The sequence below is a fragment of the Hordeum vulgare genome, chromosome 4H (assembly GCF_904849725.1).
Source record: "Hordeum vulgare subsp. vulgare chromosome 4H, MorexV3_pseudomolecules_assembly, whole genome shotgun sequence".
Lineage (NCBI taxonomy): Eukaryota > Viridiplantae > Streptophyta > Magnoliopsida > Poales > Poaceae > Hordeum > Hordeum vulgare.
The window spans coordinates 583,840,410-583,859,752 of NC_058521.1; positions in this window are offsets into that span (position 1 = coordinate 583,840,410).

Consider the following 19,343-nt stretch of genomic DNA (forward strand, 5'->3'; position numbering starts at 1 on the left):
TTCCTATAGTTTTTAAAAACATATAAGTTGTCTGTGTTTGAAATTTTTAAATATAAGTTAAAGCAGATTTAGTTTAAACCTTGTTTTGCCTATTCCAGGAGTTTGAAAAATGATATTGAGTTAATTATTTTTGCTACTGTTTTCTAGTGATAAAATCACACTGTGGTAGAAGTTTCAGAATTTTTTAAAGTATTTTTACTGGTGTTTTCAACAGAAACAAGTTTCTGCCATACCGGCGCGCGATAAATTCTTTTGCGTAGTCTTTTGCAAATCATTGCATGTGATGTTATTTTTACTTGTGGCATGATTGAATTGCTTATGGTGTGCTTTGTGTTTGTATCGGTAGATCATCCGGAGTGCAAAGCATGTTACTTAGAGACGCTCGAGCAGGACAACTATCATCAAGGCAAGTCATCTTTGATCATGTTATTTTACCTATGTTTTCAATGCATGGTAGATCACCTTCTTTGCCCAATTTGCATGCTGCCTAGGTACTTGGAAACTTTAGCATAAGATGTAGTATCATGTGGTAGGAACACAACAACCCCGACACTTGGCCCTGGGACGACAATGTTATATTTGCTATGCTTGAGTAGACGAGTTATTGGTTGAGTGTATACCACGAGTGATGCAAGGTTGATATAATAATCAAGACCGGACTAAGAAAAGATTTTCAAGACCTCGGACGAAATGCAACTCTGGGTGAAGGACGGTTGATCGGCTCCCTGGAAAACCCAGTGGATGCCCGGGATGCTGGAGAGGCCATGTCATCCTGCGGAAAGCTTCACCCAGGCTCAAAGGGACGGACGGAGACTTCAAGACTCAAGGCTTACCTGCACAGCCACAAGTCATTATGGGCTCTGGCTTGGTTGGACAACGCGGCGACTCTGGACAGGCGGTGCTAGCAGATGTAGACGAACGGTAGGAATGGATGGGCACCGACACGGATTCAGAGGGACCCATTGAAAGACCATGTTTTGATCATCCGGTCTTCAAACACCCTGAAGTGCGAGGACAAACCCGGAGGCGATCAAATCTTGTGGGGAACGTGTGCAAAACTCTGCAGAGTACCCAACCTAATTGATTAGCCGTGTCCACGGTCATGGACAACTTGAGCCGAAGGCATTGAATTTCCCCTAAACTCTCGACACAACTTAATAATGATGTGGGTGTTAACAACTATTCGGGTACGAGAACTGGTTGACGGAACCATCTCGTTAACAACAAACATTGTAGTAATATTTTGTTTTCAACCCCTCTTGTTGTAGGATAAAACTGGCTTTATGCAAAACTTAACTCCACCGGCCAAATATGCATGTAGAGATAGTTGATTATTATTTTATTCCTCCCTTGATGATTTGTCGGCATATTCAATATGCTGACCTACACGGCTACGACGTATCATGTTGCAGAGTACTTTTCCAACCAGGAGTGAGGCTATGATTCTACGCTCAGCGACATGCCCTTGGAGTCGGATGGACTCGTCTACCTGATGCTTCCGCTTAGTCTTCGTTAGATAATCTCATGAGATGGCCTTCAGCCACTTTATTGTACTCCTTTATTGTAATAAAGTACTCTTTATGAGATTTCGATTAATAAAGCTGTGTGATTGCACTCTTGAATATATACATTATGTACTATGTGTGTACCAGCATGATCTTGGGATGGTACGGAAACACCAGAGGCTTGACTCGTTGAGTCGGGTCGCTACATATATATTCCCTAAAATCCGAGAAAAAAATCAAGGAGAGCCATGAAAATACTTTTCCGCCGCCACAAGCTTCTATCTCCGCAAGATCCCATCTAGGGCATGTTCTGGTGCCCTATCGGAGGGGGATTCGGATACGGAGAGCTTCTTCATCAACACCATGACCTCTCCGATGATGCGTGAGTAGTTCACCATAGACCTACGGGTCCATAGCTAGTAGCTAGATGGCTTCTTCTCTCTCTTGGATCTTCAATACAAAGTTCTCCATGATCTTCATGGACATCTATTCGATGTAATCTTCTTTTGCGGTGTGTTTGTCGAAATCCGATGAATTGTGGATTTATGATCAGATTATCTATGAATCTTATTTGAGTTTATTCTGATCTCTTATATGCATGATTTCATATCCTTGTAATTCTCTTCGAGTTGTGGGTCTTGTTTGGCCAACTTGATCTATGATTCTTGCAATGGGAGAAGTGCTTGGTTTTGGGTTCATACTGTGCGGTGACCTCACCCAGTGACAGAAGGGGTAGCGAGGCACGCATCATGTTGTTGCCATCAAGAGTAAAAAGATGGGGTTTTCATCATTGGTTTGAGTTTATCCCTCTACATCATGTCATCTTGCTTAAGGCGTTACTCTCTTCGTCATGAACTCAATACACTAGATGCATGCTAGATAACGGTCGATGTGTGGAGTAATAGTAGTAGATGCTGAAAGTATCGGTCTACTTGTCTCGGACGTGATGCCTATATGTATGATCATTGCCTTAGATATAGTCATGACTTTGCGCGGTTCTATCAATTGCTCGACAGTAATTTGTTCACCCACCGTAATATTTGCTATTTTGAGAGAAGCCTCTAGTGAACACTATGGCCCCCGGGTCTACTTCACATCATATTTTCAGCCACACTTTTACTTCGTTGCACTTTTCGCCTTCAGATCTCACTTTGCAATCAATCTTGAAGGGATTGACAACCCCTTTATAGCATTGGGTGCAAACTCTTTTGTGTTTGCACAGGTACTCTGGACTTGACGCGATTCTCCTACTGGATTGATACCTTGGTTCTCAAACTGAGCGAAATACTTACTGCTCCTGTGCTGCATCACCCTTTCCTCTTCAAGGGAAAAACCAGCGCAAGCCAAGTCTCCATCAACGTGCCAATTTCTGGCGTTGTTGTTTGTTGCCATAGCAGAAAAATTTCTGGTGCCGTTGCCGGGGAGGATCAAGTCAAGAACTCATCCAAGTAAGTGTCGCAAACTCATCTCTTGCATTTACTTTTTTTTGCCTCTCGTTTTCCTCTCCCCCACTTCTGAAAAAACAAAAATTTACAAAAATATTTGCCTTTTTCGTTTGCCTTTTTTGTTTTCCCTTTTCTTCGTTTGCCTTTTTCGTTTGCCTTTTTCCATTCGCCCTTTTCTCTCGCTTGCTTTCTGTTCGCTTGTGTGCTTGCTTGCTTGCTGAAGTCACCATGACTGAAAACAGCAAACTTTGTGACTTCTCGAATACTAATAATAATGATTTTATTAGTACTCCGATTGCTCCCGCCACTAGTGCGGAATCATACGAAATCAATGCTGTCTTGCTGAATCTTGTTATGAAAGAGCAATTCTCCGGCCTTCCTAGTGAAGATGCCGCATCCCATCTTAATACCTTCATTGAGCTTTGCGATATGCAAAAGAAGAAAGATGTGGATAATGATGTGATTAAATTGAAGCTTTTTCCATTCTTGTTGCGAGATCGAGCAAAAACTTGGTTTTCGTCTTTTCCCAAAAATAGTATTATTCTTGGAACAAGTGCAAAGATGCTTATATATCCAAGTATTTTCCGCTGGCTAAGATTATCTCTCGCCGTAATGATATCATGAATTTTAAGCAACTTGATCATGAACATGTTGCACAATCTTGGGAGAGGATGAAATTGATGATTAGAAATTGTCCCGTTCATGGCTTTGAGTCTCTGGATGACTATACAAATATTTTACGCTGGCTTAAATTTCGCTTCTAGAAATATCTTGGACTCGGCCTCGGGTGGAACGTTCATGGAAATCACATTAGGAGAAGCCACAAAACTCCTAGACAATATCATGACGAACTACTCTCAGTGGCACACTGAAAGGTCACCTACTAGTAAAAAGGTATACGCTATAGAAGAAATTAACTCGTTAAGTGCTAAGATGGATGAGTTAATGAATTTGGTTGCTAGTAGAATTGCTCCTTTAGATCCTAATGGTATGCCCTTCTCTTCCTTGATTGAGAGTAGCAACACTAGCTTGGACGTTAATTTTGTTGGTAGGAATAATTTTGGCAACAACAATGCTTTTAGAGGAAACTATGTTCCTAGGCCTTTTCCTAGTAACCCCCCTAATAACTTTGGCAACTCCTACAACAATACTCATGGAAATTAAAATAGATTACCCTCTGATCTAGAGAGTAATATCAAAGAGTTTATCAACTCGCAAAAGATTTTCAATGCGTCCATAGAGGAAAAACTACTCAAAATTGACGATATGGCTAGGAGCGTTGATAGAATGTCTAGTGATATTGATGCTTTGAAAGTTAGATGTGCTCCTCTAAAGATCAATATGGATGAAACTTTAAAAGCTATGCGTGCTTTCATGAGTAAGAGCAAAGAAAGAACCGCCCAAAATCGTGCTAGACATGAATTGCTTAAAAAGGCGTGTTCTCGTGATAAGAATGACGAAGATCTTAAAGTGCTTGGTGTGACTCCCATTGAATCTTTGTTTTCTTGTGTCAAACCTAATGATGATGGGGCTGGATATGAATCCACTTTGGTTGAAAAATGCCCCAATGCTTCGGAGTCCATCTATCTTGATGCTAAAAGCATTTAAGTGGAGTACAAGATATTAAAACCTTGAGTAGTAATGAAATTACTATTTTGGATTGCAAGAAATTCAATTATGATAGTTGCTCCTTGATTGAATGTGTTTCCTTGATGCAATCCATGCTAAACTCTCCACACGCTTATAGCCAAAACAAGGCCTTTACCGATCATATCGTTGAAGCTATGATAAAATCTCTTGAAGAGAAACTTGAATTGCAAGTTTCTATCCCTAGAAAGCTTCATGATGAGTGGGAACCTACTATCAAAATCAAAATCAAAACTATGAATGCAATGCTTTGTGTGATTTGGGTGCTAGTGTTTCCGCGATTCCAAAGTCTTTATGTGATGTTCTGGGTTTAATTGAGATTAAGGAGTGTTCTCTTAATTTGCATCTTGCGGATTCTACTGTCAAGAAACCCATGGGAAGGATCACTGATGTTCTTATTATTGCAAATAGGAACTATGTACCCGTGGATTTCATTGTGCTTGACATTGATTGCAATCCTACTTGCGCTATCATTCTTGGTAGACCTTTCCTAAGGACTATCGGTGCTATCATCGATATGAAGGAAGGGAATATTAGATTTCAATTTCCATTAAAGAAGGGCATGGAGCATTTTCCTAGAAAGAAAATAAGATTGCCTTATGAATCCATGATGGGGGCTATGATACGTCTCCAACGTATCTATAATTTTTGATGGTTTCATGCTATTATCTTGTCAAACTTTGGATGTTTTGCATGCCTTTTATTTATGTTTTTGGGACTAACTTATTAACTCAGTGCCAAGTGCCAATTCCTGTTTTTCCATATTTTTTACCCCTTTCAAAGGAGATTTTGAAACGGAGTCCAAACGGAAGAAAATCCCCGAAAATAATTTTTTTGGAACGGAAGAAGATCGGAGAACTTGGGAGCCAAGCCAGAAGAGCCCCAGGGGCCCCACAAGCCCCCATCCGGCGGCCAGGGGGGCCGCGCCATCCAGGCTTGTGGCCCCTGTTGGGGATATTATATGCCATGTGGCCCGCCCTAGTTGGGCCGGGTCACCGAGTGGGCGACTCATACTTTGGCGGTTCAAGCTTTGGCCCACAAGGCCGAGGAGCTGGATGGCGGTTCAAGATCTACATGGAGGATAAGTCATCAGGGAGTCCTCCAGTCTTGGAAAGCACGACGATTTAGAGATTAAAGGAATCATGACTTGTGTTATGGCAAGGACTCTTGTAAACCCTAGGGCCTCGACCTGTATATAAAGGCGAGTCCCTGGAGAGGGGAGGTTAGGTTAGAAATCATCAAGACCTAGGTCAGGCGAGTTACGCCCTCCTTGTAATCGAAACATCATCAATACAACACAAAGCAGGACGTATGCTTTTACCACCTCACGAGGGGCCGAACCTGGGTAAATCTGAGTCCCGCTTCCGCCCAAACCCTTTGAGTCGCCACCAAGGTGCGATGGCTCCATGATTAAGTCCTTTGACTAGGACATGTGCCGTGAGAAAACCACGACAGTTGGCGCCCACCATGGGGCCTACGCACGGTGGAGTTGAGTTCTCGAAGGGAGCCCTACGAGGGTCAGGGAGCTACGCGGTTGGGCTCATGACCCGGAGCCGCCGCGGAAAGTACTACATTGACAACTCGTTGTGGGGACCCGAGGCCGATTCTATCGAATCCGGCTACAGAGTCCCCTTCGGCAAGGTCAACGTCTTCATCGGCATGGTCGGGGCACCCATGCCTGAGCCGGACATCTTCACCGACACCGTCGAGCCGGCCACGTATGTCCGTCCCGTCGCGCCACAAAGCCTGACGCACCCAGTTTTCATTGGCTTCACGCAGGGATCTGATGAGCCAAAGCGGTCGGTGACTCGAGAGGCCACACCGGTCAAATCTGACAATGAGTCATCCATGGGCGACACAGATTCGATCCAGTCCCTGCATTAAGGCCACCTCGGAGATCGATCGCTGCCGATGGATCCCGAAGTCCTTGACCGGACCCGTCGTCAGATCGCCATATAGATGGCGGGGGCAACACAGTCCCAGCAAAACCCTACAGGCAACAACGAGGCTGGCGGCCCATCCAAAAGCCCAGCTGTGGTCCTGGTGGACCTGTCGAGGAGATAACGAGGCTCATGGCAACCCCCGTGACGGCAGAAAACCAGGAAACGATCAACGCCGAGTTGGCAAAGTTGCGAGATGAGATGGCGAAGGCCCAGCGAGATGCAGAGGCAGAAGCCGCCAGGATTGCGAACCAGCAAGCTCAGATCACCGTGGAGACGGCCCGCATAAACACCGAGAACTGGCGACTTGAAAGACATCAACGCGCATCCGACGTTGTCCATCAGAGAAGTCACCACGGGCGTTTACCCCCTGATGTGAACCCTACCCACCTTTTTGACACTCCGCGTACCCCCGGGACGGGAACCGTTCCAGGGGGAGGGCCGACTCAGCCACCAAACCCACCGCCTCAGCCAGCGGATGATCGCGTTCCCCGTTTCCTAACGCCTCAGGGCCACTTTTCCAATCCCATGGACAACGTGCTCGCAGCAACTCGCCACTTGGAGTCCCTTCCAATTTATGGGGCTGAAATAGAAGCAAGAAACGCCATTGAGATGTTGAAAACGGCGGTGGTCCAGAATGTGCAATTCTCACACAGCCTCGACGGGCTACACTCCACCTCCCAGGCGAGCCGCACCAGAATCCGGCTGGAGGATCCACCCGCCGTAACCAGCGGACCGCGGCACCTACCTCAGGGTAACCTGCCTGACCATCGGGACCCTCCCGCCCACAACACCGTTGGTGCGACGGGCCAGGATCATCAAGGCCACATCCAAACCTACCCAGCATCACTCAGCGGAGGCGGCAGACACGTCGGGGTGCCGTATTTGGCCCTTGCCCTGCGCAACGAGCGAATGCCGAAGGACTTCAAATGACCAAGGAAGGTGCCCAACTACACCCCGGATCTTGAGCCGGCGTCGTGGGTTGAGAGTTATGAACTCGCAATGGACATGCTCGACATGAGTGAAGCGGTCTATGCCAGGTACTTCACAATGATGCTCGAAGGAACGGCGCGCACTTGGTTGAAAAACCTGCCACCCAACTCCATCCAGACTTGGGCTGAACTGAAGGAGTGTTTCATCAAAAACTTTCGTGGAACTTGCAAATGCCCAATGACAATCGTCGACTTACAGCACTGCATTCAGCGGCCTAACGAGTCGGCTCATCATTGGACGCGGCGGGTTGCAGAAATTATCCACTCGTCGGACGGCATCACGGCGGCCCAGGCCGTGCTGATTCTGGAGCAAAACTACCACTACGAGCCCCTGGTACAGAAGCTGGGGCGACTCTAGCGCAAGGTCCAGGATATGGGTGAATTGATGGATACCCTCACTCGGTACACCGAAGCGGACGATACCAAAGATCCAGGAGAGGACGGTAGCAAGGCCAACCCACCAAGGAAAGGCGAGTCATCCAAGAATCACTCCTAGTTTCAAGGACGTGCCCACCATAATCATGGTCGAAATGGCAAGAGAAGGCAGTAGGAAGGACCCATGGACTTCGTCGCCAATACCAACGCTAACAATGGCAACCAGCGCCAGAAGAAGAGGGGTTACAGTGGCAAGAAGCCGCGCAATTATAACAAGATACTTAAGGGCCCCTGCCCGCATCACGCCAAGGCGGAAGTACCGGCGACCCACTCTTGGGAAGACTGCTACGTGATGCAGGAATTTCGGGCGGAGGCACTCAAGAAAAGCCAAGCCAGCGACTAGAGCCAAAGACAGTAACAGTTCGGTGCACCTAATCAACGTGAGAACCCGTTTGGCGGCTTTCCCGAACCAGGACCCCTGGGCGGCTCGCAGCCAAGCAGTGGCCAGTACCCTGTGCATAACTAGTAGTGGTATAACCCGCCCGGAGTGTTTCAGCAGCCACCCCCATAGGGGGCTCCCCAGGGGCAAGATGATAATGGAGGATTCCGCAGCAATCCCAAGCAATTAAACAATGGACAATACCATGTATTCACCACGAGTGCCTGTAAGCGAGACAAGAAGGTGAAGCACAAGACGTATAGCGTGTCCGAGCCGGCGCTACCTAGGTACCTCCATTGGTCTGAGAAAACTATCTCTTGGAGTAGGGAGGACCACCCGCCCAGAATCGACAACCCCGGCGACTTGGCATTGGTCGTGGCCCCCAAGTCGGGGGATATACCCTTTCAAAGGTTCTTATGGATGGTGGCAGCAGCATCAACATATTATATTTCGACACCTTTCGAAGGATGAATCTTTTGGAGAAGGACCTAATGCCGTCAACCACGGTTTTCCATGGTATCGTTCCGGGTAAGTCGGCATACCCTGGGCGAGTCAAACTTAACGTGGCTTTTGGTACAACATCCAGTTACAGGAGCGAGTCGCTTATATTTGAGGTGGTCAAGCTGAAGAGCCCTTATCATGCATTGTTCGGGCGGCCGGCTTACGCCCGGTTCATGGCTCGCCCCTGCTATGTCTACCTTAAACTCAATATGTGTGGCCCTAAGGAACCCATCACGGTCGATGGTGACAAGAGGATAGCAAAGGAGTGTGAGGAAGGAGATGCGGCTTACGCAGAAATCCCTTGCGCCGCGGAAGAGCTCAAGTATCACCAAGCCAATGTTGACCCGGCGGATATGTCGCCTCTCAAGAAGCCAACAACTGATGTTGAGCCTCTCCTCAACTTTAAGCCGACGGATGACACTAAGATGGTGTACTTCACTCCTGGCGACTCATCCAAGGAGTTCACTATCGGGGCGGGTCTGGATCCCAAATAGGAAAGCGCGCTCATCGAATTCATCCGTGAGAATCGGGACATCTTCACATGGAAACATTCTGACATGCCTGGTGTAGCGAGAGAATTCGCTGAGCACCATCTTAATGTTGACCCTAAAGCAAAGCCGGTTCAGCAATATCTTCGCGGATTTAATGAGGAGCGACGCAAGGCGATCGGAGAAGAAGTCGCCCGTCTTTTGGCCGCCGGATTCATCGTTGAGGTCTTACACCCTAAATGGTTGGCTAACCTGGTCCTGGTGCTAAAGAAGAACGACACTTTTCGCATGTGCATCGACTACACCGACCTCAACAGAGCTTGCCCAAAAGAACCTTTCGCCCTTCCCCGCATTGATCAAATCATTGACTCGGTTGCAGGATGCGAGTGTTTGTGTTTCTTGGACGCCTACTCCGGATATCACCAGATCAAGATGGTTGTGGAAGGTCAGGAGAAGACGGCCTTCATAACCCCGTTTGGGGCTTTTTGCTATGTATCCATGTCGTTTGGGCTCAAGAGCGCTGGGGCGACTTACCAGCGTTGTATTCAAAACTGTCTCACGGCCAAATCGGACGCAACGTCCATGCTTACGTTGATGACATCGTGGTTAAATCTCGCAAGAAGGAGACGCTCTTGGAGGATCTCAAGGAAACCTTTGACAATCTGCGTGTGTATCAGATGAAGCTTAATCCCACCAAATGTGTCTTTGGTGTTCCTGCAGGAAAGCTTTTGGGTTTTCTGGTGTCAGAACGCGACATTGATGCCAACCCGGACAAAATCGAAGCGATCACCTCGCTTGGGAAACCAGCGAATATTAATCAAGTCCAACGCATGGCGGGTCGTATTGCGGCCTTGAGCACTTTATAAGCCGCCTGGGGGAGAAAGCCATTCCCCTTTATCAGTTGCTTAGGAAAGCTGATCAGTTTGTTTGGACGGACGAGGCCAACGAAGCTTTTGAAGCCATGAAGCAGCAACTGGTTGATGACCCACAATTATAGGGGATCAATCGTAGTCCTTTCGATAAGTAAGAGTGTCGAACCCAACGAGGAGCAGAAGGCTCTGATAAACGGATTTCAGCAAGGTAATAACTGCAAGCACTGAAAATAGGGGTAACAAGTGATGGTGTAGTGAGGTGAAACGTAGCAAGCGAAAAGTAACAAGTGACAAGTAGTAGCAACAGTGCAGCAAAGTGGCCCAATCCCTTTTGTAGCAAGGGACAAGCCTGAACAAAGTCTTATAAGAGGAAAAACGCTCCCGAGGACACACGGGAATTTCTGTCATGCTAGTTTCATCATGTTCATATGATTCGCGTTCGTTACTTTGATAGTTTGATATGTGGGTGGACTGGCGCTTGGGTACTACCCTTACTTGGACAAGCATCCCACTTATGATTAACCCCTAGGGGAAAAGACAACATACAACATATCAAAATACCGAACGAATATCAAATTCACATGACTATTATTAACATGACTTATCCCATGTCCTCAGGAACAAAAGTAACTACTCATAAGACATAATCATAATCATGACCAGAGGTGTAATGAATAGCATCAAGGATCTGAACATAAACTCTTCCACCAAATAATCCAACTAGCATCAACTACAAAGAGTAATCAACACTACTAGCAACCTTACAAGTACCAATCGGAGTTGCGAGACGAAGATTGGTTACAAGAGATGAACTAGGGATTGGAGAGGAGGTGGTGTTGTTGAAGATGTTGATGAAGATGACTCCCCTCTGACGAGAGGAGTGTTGGTGATGACGATGGCGACGATTTCCCCCTCTGGGAGGGAAAGTTTCCCCGACAGGATCGTCCTGCCGGAGCTCTAGATTGGATCTGCACAAGTTCCGCCTCGTGGCGGTGGCGAAACCACGAAAAAGCTCCCTATTGATTTTTTCGAGACCAGGACGCTTCATATCGCAAAAGAGGGGGGCTAGTGGGCCTTCAGGCATCCCACAAGCTTGCCCACCGCCACCGGGGGGTGGTGGCGGAGTGGGGGCTTGTGGGGCCCTGGTGGCCCCCTCCGGTAGTTCTTTCGCACAGTATTTTTAATATATTCCAGAAAAAATCCACTTAAATTTTCAGGGCATTTGGAGATGTGAAGAATAGTGGACTAGGATTTGCTCCTCTACCAATCCAGAATTCCAGCAGCCTGAATTCTCCCTCTTCAAATAATCCTTGCAAAATAAGAGAGAAAAGGCATAAATATGGTACCACAAGTAATATAACAGCCCAAAAAGCAATAAATATCAACATGAAAGCATGATGCAAAATGGACGTATCAACTCCCCCAAGCTTAGACCTCGCTTGTCCTGAAGCGAAAACCAAGTTCCATAAACATGTCCACATGTTTGGGGACGAAGGTGTCGATAAAACATAACACGGACATGAGGGCATCATGATCACACATAGAACAGCAGTACATCATAAAGATTCTTATGGGAAAGTGACAATTCCTTCACAAAGTAAAGCATGAAGCAAAAAACCTTACCGAGAAGTAACCAACAATAGTCCATAGTCACTGAAGCAATTGCAATTTATCACAATATCAGAAAGAGTCAAATAAGAGCTTGTAAGGCAAACCAACATACTCAATCATCTCTTTTGTTTTCCACTATTGTTACAACTCACGTGGTACTCATGGTGTCAAAGTTTCAGCTGGACACAGAGGAAGATAGGGGCTTATAGTTTTGCCTCCCAACCATTTACCTCAAGGGTAAAGTCAACAACAATAAAGCATAAGTACTCAACTCCAAGTTGATATATGAATATAGATCTTTCCCAAGCATGTGACGGTAGCCAAGACAAAGGCAAAAAGGGAATTGGTGAAGATCACCATGACTCTTACAAGGGTAAAAAGTAAAGGTACAAGATAGGCCCTCCGCAAAGGGAAGCAGAGGTTGTCATGCGCTTTTGAGGTTTGGATGCGTGTCCTCTTAGTGCGGAGGAACGTCACTTTATATTGCCTCCTGTGATAAAGAACTTTATTATGCAGTCTGTCGCTTTTATGTCTTCCTCACCATAGGTTCGTACAAAGCTTATTTTCCACACACTAATAGATCATACATATTATAGAGCAATTTTTATTGCTTGCACCGATGACAACTTACTTGAAGGATCTTATTCAATCCATAGGTAGGTATGGTGGACTCTCATGGCAAAACTGGGTTGGAGGTTTATGGATGAACAAGTAGTATCTCTACTTGGTGTAGGAGTTTTGGCTAATATGAGGTGGAAGCTATGGTCACATGCTAAGGGATCTGTAATCATATAACATTTCTTGGAACTAAGCAAACACAATTCATTATGTTGTCTTCCTTGTCCAACATCTACTCCTAGGCATGTAATAGTTTGGTGAGTGCTCACAATTGCAAAAAGTGTCTAAGATGATATATTTATATGTGAACCTCTCTTTCATTATTACTTCTTATTAATTGAAACAATGACTGAGGTCTATGTTGATTTATTCTAAACAAGTTTCAATCATCATACGTGTCATAAGTGAAGTTACCGCTTTCCATAAGATCGTCTCATGATCTTTCATGCTATCGTTCTTTTCATACTTTTGATCATGCCACAAAGCAAAGCCCTTGACTAAGACACTCTTTATTATATAGCTCATAAGCTCGAATACATCGGGGGAGAGACAAAAGTAAAAGACTCAAACTAAAAACTAAAGACTTCTTCCTCTAAAAGAAGAAATAAAAACTGAAAAGGAAAGAACTAAAACAAAGGTAAAAGCAAAAGATATAAAGGTGATACGATACCAGGGCAATTCCCCCAAGCTTGGCAGAAGCCAAGGGGATTGCCCATACCAATGCTTAGTTGTCTTCCTTTGGTGGTGATGGTGGTGTTGTTGGCGCAGTCTTGAGCTTGTCTAATTTCCACTTGAGCAAAAAGTTCTGCTCCCTTAGATCGTCATTTTCTTCCTCAAGTTTCAACACTCTATGGCAAAGTTCCTGCTTACTTTCCTGCAAGAAACGAGAAGGGATAAACAAGGTCTTAGGCTTCTTCCTATGGTCAGGGAGGCTTGACTTCTTGAACTCCACATGGGTGTTTGCAGGTTGAGGTAGAGGAGCCTCCTCTTCATCGGAACTCGTCTGCTCCTTCCCTTTGGGCTCATAGTCCTCTTCCTCATCAGTGGTCGAGCCATATAGTTCCAAGTCCCCATAGACCTTGGGGTTAGCAAGGTAATCAGCCACATAGCTCTCTCCCTCTGAATCTTGAGAAGACATCTTGACCTAGATCTGCGGCAGACAACAAGCTCAAAATGAAAAACAGAGGGAAACTACGCAATACGGAGATCAAAACCTTCGGGCGACTATATATTGATTTTTTCTGGGCCAGAAGGAGTCCTCCGCAAGAAAACAGAGTCCGAGAGGCAGCCGAGGTGCCCACAAGCTTGCCCACCGTCACCAGGGGGTGGTAGCGGAGTGGGGGCTTGTGGCCGCCTCGTTTGCTCTCCGGACTGCTTTTTATTTTTCTAATTTTCCAAAAATTCCAAAACTGAGGAAATTTCCTATTGGAAAAGCATCGAAGTCCAATTTCTTGCCGAAACAGATACATCTTCATTTTCAAGGTCTGAAACAGGCTGATAAACATCCCTTATGTACTCCTTTGGAGTTATGACATTGATGATATTGGTCTCAACATTTATGGGAGTACCAGAGATGTAATGCTTGTTTCTTTGCCCATTTACCACTCTAGGAAAATTTCCTTCCATGTTATTGATTTTGATGGCACCGGAACGATATACTTCCTCGACAACATAGGGACCTTCCCATTTAGAGAGAAGCTTGCCTGCAAAGAATCTCAAACGAGAATTTTATAGCAAGACATAATCACCTACATTGAACTCTCATTTCTGTATTCGTTTGTCGTGCCATCTCTTAACCTTTTCCTTGAACAACCTGACATTCTAATATGCCTGGGCTCTCCATTCATCTAACAAACTGATATCAAACAACCGCTTCTCACCGGCAAGTTTGAAATCAAACTTGAGCTCCTTGATTGCCCAATAAGCTTTGTGTTCCAGCTCAAGAGGTAAATGACAGGCCTTACCGTAAACCATTTTATACGATGACATGCCCATGGGATTCTTATAAGCAGTCCTATAAGCCCATAGTGCATCGTCAAGTTTGCTAGACCAGTTCTTTCGAGATCTATTGATGGTCTTTTGTAGGATCAACTTGATCTCCCTATTACTCAACTCCACTTGACCACTAGACTGAGGATGATAAGGAGACGCAACTCTATGGTTGACATCATACTTAGCTAGCATCTTGCGGAAAACACCATGAATGAAGTGTGAACCGCCATCAGTCATCAAGTATCTAAGGACTCCAAATCTTGGGAATATGACTTCTTTAAGCATCTTAATAGAGGTGTGGTGATCAGCATCTTTAGTGGGGATAGCTTCTACCCACTTAGTAACGTAATCCACAGCAACTAACATGTGAGTGTACCCATTGGAACTCGGGAAGGGTCCCATATAATCAAAGCCCCAGACATCAAATGGTTCAATGACAGGTGAATAGTTCATAGGCATCTCTTGACGCTTACTGATGTTCCCTATCCTTTGGCATTCGTCACAAGACAAGACAAACTTACGGGCATCCTTGAAGAGAGTGGGCCAATAGAAACCTGATTGCAATACCTTATGGGTAGTTCTATCTCCAGCATGGTGTCCTCCGTAGGCTTCGGAATGACATTTATGCAGGATCTGTCCCTGTTCATGTTCAGGCACACAACGTCTAATAACACCATCTACTCCTTCCTTATAAAGGTGAGGATCATCCCAAAAGTAGTGTCTCAAATCAACTAAGAATTTCTTATTTTGCTGATAGGTGAAACTGGGTGGTATGTATTTGGCTACGATATAGTTTGCATAATCAGCATACCACGGTGCACTATGTGAAGTGCGGATGACATTTAGTTGGTCATCAGAAAAGCTGTCATCAATAGGTAGTGGGTCATCAAGGACATTCTCTATCCTAGACAAGTTATCTGCTACAGGGTTGTCAGCACCCTTTCGGTCAATGACGTGCAAATCAAATTCCTGTAGCAGGAGAACCCATCTGATCAGCCTAGGCTTAGCGTCCTTCTTCTGCATGAGGTACTTAATAGCAGCATGATCAGAGTGAATAGTGACTTTGGAGTCAACTATGTAAGATCTGAACTTTTCACATGCAAACACGACTTCTAAAAATTCCTTCTCCGTAGTGGCATAGTTTCTATGGGCACTGTCTAGAGTTTTACTAGCGTAGTGAATGACATTCAACTTCTTGTCAACTCTTTGTCCTAGAACAACACCAATAGCGTAATCACTAGCGTCACACATGATTTCAAAGGGAAAGTTCCACTCAGGTGGTTGAACAATAGGTGCGGTTATCAAAGCCTTCTTAAGTATTTCGAAGGCTTCCTCACAATCCTCATAAAAAACAAAAGGAACATCCTTCTGCAAGAGGTTGGTAAGAGGCCTAGAAATCTTAGAGAAGTCTTTAATGAACCTTCTATAGAAACCAGCATGACCTAGGAAACTTCGTATACCTTTGATATGTGTGGGGCAAGGCATTTTCTCAATTGCATCAACCTTAGCCTTATCAACTTCAATGCCTCTTTCAGAGATTTTGTGTCCTAAGACGATACCTTCATTAACCATAAAGTGGCACTTCTCCCAATTCAAGACGAGGTTGGTTTCTTCGCATCTCTGTAAGACTCGATCAAGGTTGCTGAGGCAATCATCAAAGGAAGACCCATAAATGGAGAAGTCATCCATGAAAACCTCGACAATCTTTTCACAAAAGTCGGAGAATATAGCCATCATACATCTTTGGAAGGTGGCAGGTGCATTACATAAGCCAAAAGGCATACGTCTATAGGAAAAGGTACCGAAAGGGCAGGTGAAAGTGGTTTTCTCTTGATCACATTGTGCAACAGGTATCTGCGAGAAACCTGAATAACCGTCTAGAAAGCATAAGTGTGTGTGTTTTGATAGCCTTCCAAGCATTTGGTCGATGAACGACAAAGGATAATGATCTTTCCTGGTTGCCTTGTTCAGTTTCCGGAAGTCTATCACCATTCTATAGACGGTAATAATCCTTTGTGGGATTAGTTCATCCTTATCATTAGGAACGACGGTGATACTCCCTTCTTAGGTACACAATGTACTGGACTTACCCAATCACTATGAGCAACAGGATAAATGATTCCTGCTTCCAGAAGCTTTAATATTTCTTTTCTAACGACCTCTTTCATCTTAGGATTTAATCTCCTTTGATGATCAGCAACTGGTTTAAAGTCAGGATCGTTTTTAATCTTGTCCTGACATAGAGTAGGACTAATATCCTTAAGATCATCAAGAGTATATCCAATAGCAGCGCGGTGCTTCCTCAGAGTTTTTAGTAACTTCTTCTCTTCGTGCTCTGAGAGGAGAGCACTAATAATGACAGGATATATCTCCTTCTCATCAAGATAGGCATACTTAAGAGTATCAGGCAACTGTTTAAGCTTGAACACAGGATCACCCTTTGGTGGGGGAGGATCCCCAAGGAGTTCAACAGGCAGATTATTCTTGAGAATGAGATGTTGTTCTAAGAAAATTCTATCTATCTCATCTCTCTCCTCCATATGCATATCATTTTCATGCTCAAGCAGATATTGCTCTAAAGGATCCGTAGGAGGTACGACAATAGAGGCAAGAGCAATGATTTCATCTCTACCAGACGACTCTCTTTCATGGGGTTGTCCCCCAAACTTAGAGAATTTAAATTCATGAGACACACCCTCGAAACTAATTGTAACAGTCTTCTTAATGCAATCAATGTGAGCACTGACAGTATTGAGAAAGGGTCTACAGAATATGATGGGACAAAAGCTATCTTGTGCAGTACCAAGGACGAGGAAATCAGTAGGATACTTCCTCTTACCACACACGACTTCTACGTCTCTCACAATTCCTAGAGTGCAGATAGTGTCTCTATTAGCTAGCGTAATAGTGACATCAATGGGTTCTAACTCAGCAGGTGCAATCTCATCTTTGATTTCATCATAGAGAGAACGGGGTATTGCACTAACACTAGCTCCCATATCACATAAACCATGGTAACAGTGATCTCCTATCTTAACAGAAACAACGGGCAGGCCAACAATAGGTCCGTGCTTGTCTTTCGCGTGAGGTTTAGCAATTCTAGCGGAGTCCTCACAGAATTTGATAACATGCCCGTCTATGTCTTCGGCTAAGAGATCTTTGATAATAGCAACACTAGGTTCAACTCTAATCTCCTCAGGGGGTGCAAGTGGTCTAATGTAACCCCTACGTATCACAGTTGGAGCTTTAGAATAATCCTTCATCCTAGCAGGGTATGGTGGTTTCTCAGTGTAAGCACAAGGAACAACAGGATCACTAAAAGCTATTATTTTATCCTCAACTAGATTGGTTTTGGCTATGTTGCTTTCTATAGGAGGATGATATTTAAACCACTTCTCTTTGGGAAGATCACCATGAGCAGCAAAAGATTCACATAGAGAAGCTACTATCTCACAGTCAAGTCCATACTTAGCGCTTAAATCTCTAGAAATGTTTGTCTCAACAAAAGATTTAACGCAATCAAACTGGAAATTCATACCTGACTCCTTACCTTCCTCCAGCTCCCAATCTTCAGAGTTGCATTTGATTCTCTCCAATAAATTCCACTTGTGATCAATATCCTTCTTCATAAAAGAACCGGCACAAGAAGTGTCAAGCATGGTACGATCTTCATGAGAAAGCCGAGCATAAAAGTTTTGAGTGATGATTTCTCTCGAGAGCTCATGATTGGGGCATGAATATAGCATTGATTTAAGCCTCCCCCAAGCTTGAGCTATGCTTTCCCTATCACGAGGCCAAAAGTTATAAATAAAGTTCTGATCACGATGTACTAATTGCATAGGATAGAACTTTTGATGAAATTCCAATTTCAACCGGTTGTAGCCCCATGATCCAGCATCATCACATAGCCTATACCATGTCAACACCTTATCCTTCAAAGATAAAGGAAATACTTTCTTCTTTACCTCATCCTCGGGCAAACCTGCAAGCTTAAATAAACCACAAACCTCATCTACATAGATTAGATGAAAGTCTGGATGTGAAGATCCATCTCGTGTAAAAGGATTAGCCAGCAGTTTCTCAAGCATACCCAAAGGAATTTCATAAAAGATATTTTCAGTAGGTACCTCAGGTTGAGGAGAAACTCCTCGTGCTTCCGTTCGTGGTGAAGATACCCCGAACAAACTCCTCAAAGGAAGAGTTTCCATAGTGACAAGTGATAATAAATTTCAGCACAGTATAAAAATGTTTCCTTACCAATTTCCACTTACCAAAGGCGCTTCACTCCCCGGCAACGGTGCCTGAAAAGAGTCTTGATGACCCACAAGTATAGGGGATCAATCATAGTCCTTTCGATAAGTAAGAGTGTCGAACCCAACGAGGAGCAGAAGGCTCTAATAAACGGATTTCAGCAAGGTAATAACTGCAAGCACTGAAAGTAGCGGTAACAAGTGATTGTGTAGCGAGGTGAAACGTAGCAAGCAAAGAGTAACAAGTAACAAGTAGTAGCGATAGTGCAGCAAGTGGCCCAATCCCTTTTGTAGCAAGGGACAAGCCTGAACAAAGTCCTATAGGAGGGAAAACGCTCCCGAGGACACACGGGAATTTCTGTCATGCTAGTTTCATCATGTTCATATGATTCGCGTTCGTTACTTTGATAGTCTGATATGTGGATGGACCGGCGCTTGGGTACTGCCCTTACTTGGACAAGCATCCCACTTATGATTAACCTCTCTCGCAAGCATCTGCAACTACAAAAGAAGAATTAGGACAAAGTCTAACCATAGCATTAAACTAGTGGATCCAAATCAGCCCCTCACGAAGCAACGCATAGACTGGGGTTTAAGCTTCTGTCACTCCAGCAACCCATCATCTACTTACTACTGCCCAATGCCTTCCTCTAGGCCCAAATATGGTG